Source organism: Eriocheir sinensis, chromosome 1 (genome assembly GCF_024679095.1).
Source record: "Eriocheir sinensis breed Jianghai 21 chromosome 1, ASM2467909v1, whole genome shotgun sequence".
NCBI lineage: Eukaryota > Metazoa > Arthropoda > Malacostraca > Decapoda > Varunidae > Eriocheir > Eriocheir sinensis.
Window position 1 is genome coordinate 19,035,378 of NC_066509.1, and position 5,000 is coordinate 19,040,377.

Below are 5,000 nucleotides of genomic sequence, written 5' to 3' on the forward strand. Positions count from 1 at the left end.
GAATTGCCGTGGAGGAGTTCATTTTATCATTAGGTCATTTTATCAGCCGGCGTCTTGGCTACACTGACAGGCAGGCGGCAGCACATGCTTGATGGACGAAAGAAAAAAAACGAAATCACGGCAAATGTAGCTGGATAATGGAAGCTGCCTCAGGTGTGAACTTATTATTGGAAATATTTTCAAGCGTATGAGAGAGAGAGAGAGAGAGAGAGAGAGAGAGAGAGAGAGAGAGAGAGAGAGAGAGAGAGAGAGAGAGAGAGAGAGAGAGAGAGAGAGAGAGAGGAGTCCCTGGTTCATAATAGTTTGATCGATTGATAAAGGAGCAAAGCTGGCACCGTTAACGGAGGATGACAGGTGAAAGAGAGGAGTACAGGTGTGTAAAAATCTTGCTACAGATGTTAAAAGTGAAAATATCTGCTGTAAAGAGTAACTGTGTCGAAAGAAGGCAAAGATAGAGAAAGAAGTGTGAAGATTATGAGAAGGAAATGTTTAACGAGAAAAAGCTGAGGAATGGCGTAAAAAATAAGATGAAGACTGTAAAAGTTTTCTGGAACAAACCATCTTGGGAAATATAACTGATACGAAATTAAAATGAGTGATTATCATAGAAGGTAAGGATGATTAAAGAAACTAGGGATTGCTATATCGTGAAAGAACGCGTAGAGTTCGGAAAGAGATAAGAAAATATATGTAAAAAATTTGGTACGAAAAAATAATGTACTATATATAACAGGTCATTAAGATTATGTATTTTCTCTGAATTGCCAATGGTAACTGCACACACACACACACACACACACACACACACACACACACACACACACACACACAGAGAGAGAGAGAGAGAGAGAGAGAGAGAGAGAGAGAGAGAGAGAGAGAGAGAGAGAGAGAGAGAGAGAGAGAGAGATCGTGGAAAGGGGGCGGGGAAAGGGGAGAGGAAAAGAGCGACACAAGATCTCCCTCCTCTTCTTTGTACAAACAAAACATTGATAAACTGTTAACATACTACCATGATACACACGCGAGGTAGTGGAACAAAGAGAAACAGTAGAAAGAAGAGGGAGGAAAAGCCAGAGAGAGAGAGAGAGAGAGAGAGAGAGAGAGAGAGAGAGAGAGTCGGACAGACAGACTGACTAGCGAGGATCAATACCCCTCTTGGCGTGGCAGGAGTAATAAGTCTCCCCGGTAGCTGAGATAATTGTTCAGGCGACGAGCCCCGGGGATGGATGCCAAGTGGCTACACAAAATCATCGCTCCACTCGAATCCATCTCCCCCTCCCTCTCCACCTCCTTCCCCCCCTAGAGCTGAATTATTATCGTCCAGAAGCTCCTGTTATTTACTTATTTGTTTAGGTTTGTATCGAGACGGAGAGGAGAGCGAAAAGTTGAATGCGTGTTGTTTGTTCGTGTGTGTGTGTGTGTGTGTGTGTTTGGCAGAGGGCGTGGTCACTAATTATTTGGTCCGTCAAGTACTTTTTGTTAGCGTTTGTGTGCGGTACTCGTATGTTCTCTCTCTCTCTCTCTCTGTGTGTGTGTGTGTGTGTGTGTGTGTGTGTGTAAAGGTACTTCTCAGAGTAAATTACATGCATAATTCATGAGACGGACGGATGGCCGTAGTTCAAACGTCAGATAATAATAATTGTGACCTTGACCTACTGTAGTAAGTGATAGGAGCTCTCAGCTTCCCAGCTTCTCAGGTGTCTAAATACACGCTCGTTTGTGTGTGTGTGTGTGTGTGTGTACACGCGCGCACGAGCCAGTGGACGTTCTACACGCCTCCCTCAGAATCCTGCAGCACAGCCTAAGGGCGTCGTGTGTCCCAGCGGTCTCGTCTCGTTCAGCGCAAGGGAAATTATATTTAAAATGGTTTAACTTTGGTTCCTTTTCTCGCCGATGAACATCCGGGTGACTGTTTTCCATGTAACTTAAAGCCTTGCTTCACGTCGTGTCAGTTACATATTCATGTCAATGTAGGCGAACAGCTTCAGTTATTTCTTTTCTGATATATATATATATATATATATATATATATATATATATATATATATATATATATATATATATATATATAATGCATCCCTCTCTATCCCTTCGTCAGCACGCCTATCCGGGGATCACTTAAGCCCAAGGTTCCAGGGTTCGGTGGTCGTGTTGTCTGGGTGCTCACCCCGCTTCCAGAGTAATGGTTGGTCCGTCCTCGGAGTATTGTGACGGCCAAGTCATCACGGTTTTTTTTCTTTTGTTTTTTTTGTTTGCTGTGAGGGGAGCCTTTTGTCTGCGATGGCGGGATATGTTTGTCTGACAACATAACGCGCCGGTAAAATGAATCCTTGTAGAGTCAGTGCAAGCGTCCATACATGCCATGATCGAGGGGATGCTCAGCCACTGGCCCTCAGGTGTTCTCTCCCCGCCCGGTGTTCAGTAAATTACAGCTCTGCGTCTGTTACCGACAGCGGGTTGGGTACAGAAGTTCATAAAGATTGTTTTGACGTTTTGTTTGCCGGTATAAAGCAACACACTGCAGTCTGTACCCTTTAACCCTCCACGGGACTCCTTAACCAGAGCCTCCATTCCTGAAATCCTTCGTCACATCCAAGTGAAGACGATCAGACATGAACACCGACCTCTCGCCTCCACCGCTGCTCCACCGTTCCCCACTCGCTCCAAGGATCATTATATAAACGCAAATTTTCAATCGATTTCCTACATTCAGTGTTTAAGTTTTCCGTGTTCTCCAACACGATAACATAGCGTGTTTTTTTGTTATTATACTGAACGTGATGAAGTGGTAGGCCTTAAAATCCCAGTGCTAAAGGAATTCTGTTCTAGTCGAGTATTCAATAAGTTATGTATACGTAAGGACTAAGAAACAATTGCACCCCGCTGGTTATAGAAGTCCTTATTTTTCCTCCGCTTTGGAGAGATTTTTACGCGTTTTTTTGTTCGAGTTGGGTCGACTTGAAGATTTTTCACGAAGTTTAGGAAAAAGTTTGGATACTGGGTGCTCCCTTGAAAAGAAATGAAATATTCTTTTCTTACCATTTCATAACCCAATATTGGTTTTCCCATACGAAATCATAATATTACATGAATTTGTATATTTCAGAAAGTCAAAATTTACGCGCATCAAGACGACCAGCCACTGAAACATGGGTTTCCAGTCTCAAAATTATATGACTTGTTGTCACTATTAGTTTGATTTCAATTGCGTCACAATTGCACTCCAAAATCTCAAGCTTCTAAATTATGTTCTAATAAAGGCGTGTTCATACATGCTTTGTTAGGCGTGTTCGGATGACGTGTAAGGTACTTATTGAAGATCAAACAATTTTGAGCATCTATTTTTATGCACGCTTGGCAACGCCGCGGGAGGTAAAAGGAACAGCTCAGAATGGGTGAGTTTATTGTAGAAATTTAGGTGCTTGAACGCGAATCATGAAGCCAGAAATTCTTCTTCTAAGGGGCTCATAATATAGAGAGAGCAGTAGATGCAGTTAAATGTTATCCTGAGCCTGTCTGTCATTTTGGAATAGCGTTATGTGAACAATATAAATGAGAGTCGGCAGGTCGCTAATATAAAGGTGCGCCGTTGAGAACGTACAGCCATATTGATCGGGGGGAGGCGAGAGCGAGCCAGCGAGTAGCGGCGGCGCTGCGGTGGTGTGTAGGTCGACCGCGAATGCTGCTGCTGCCTTGCTACTGCTGGTTCCAGTTAATATTCCTTCTAATGTCTCCGATTTGTTATTTCTTAGAATGTTATCGGCCTGTATTCCGCCGTGGCCGTACTGGGCAGTCATGACCGTTTAGGAAGTAACATCCGGGCCGTGTCTCTGCTTAGCTGCTGGCCGTGTCATCCCGTGGCCGCTACCCTGCCTGTACTTTAAATCTTGCTCTCCATTATTCCTCCTTTTTTTTTTTTTTTTTTCCTTCTTTTTAAGTATACATCACAACTTCCCCTCCTCCGCGTCCCAGCATCCCTGGCTCGCCCCTGGAAACAAGGCGAGTGAATGCGGTTTGTGCAAGAAGTGGTGTCAACCCTTTCTTGGTATTCAGACTTGGGTTTGTTTCGACTTGCTTGGCTCCTCTTCGTGCCGCCGCCACCACCGCCGCCACTAGTCCACCTCCACCACCACCACCACCTACCTCTCGCCGAGCTTTCGCCTCTCGCTCGTCTCTTTATCCCTGTCACTGCTTCGTCGAACTCGCACAGTAGTTTTCCGTCCGGTAGTATTCCATTGCCGTGTATGATTTTTTTTTTATCTAAGAATCGTAATCCTTTATTTTTGTCGGATTGCAATTCCATATACAGGGAACTAGGTACTGTTTTAGCTTCTGGGTTACTTCAGCTTCTCCTTTTATTGAAGTTAGGGATTTTATACTGATGATTTTTTTTTTCTTTTCTCGATAGTAGCCGATATATATATTTTTTTCAATAAGCTTGTCGAAAGATTAACTATTGATTTTAGACGAAGAGGAGGAGGGGAGGGGGTCAGGGGTCAGGGTGCGGCTTACAGCAACCCCCCTCACACCACCACCATGAACCTCCACGTCCGTGATCACCGTCTCGCTGCCTCAGCTCCTCTTGCTGTCTTTTGTTGAGGGCAGGACGCTGACCCCTCCCAAACGTGCTTAATTCCAGGAAAGGAAATTAAACAGCGTGAATCTTCGAGGAGTGTGGAGCGTCCCAAGACATTTACTTTATATATTCAAGTGTGACCTTATTGTGGCTTCCCTCCGTCCATCACACCGGAAGGGCAGAATGATCTCGTGGCTCCCGAAGCGACTTGCCGCTGTTGTAGCCCTTTAATGAGTGGCTTAGGCCGCGGCTCTTGATAGCTTGGGTATGGCTCTCTCTTGGAAAAAGCGTGACGGAGCGCATTAGTCCCCGCTAAGCCCCGTGCTTGTCAGAATTAAGTTACAGCTTCGTCGCTATCGGAGCGCTCAAATGTCAGATTTAATCATCGGGTGTTTTTGTACAGAGATTTACCTATGCACAGAAA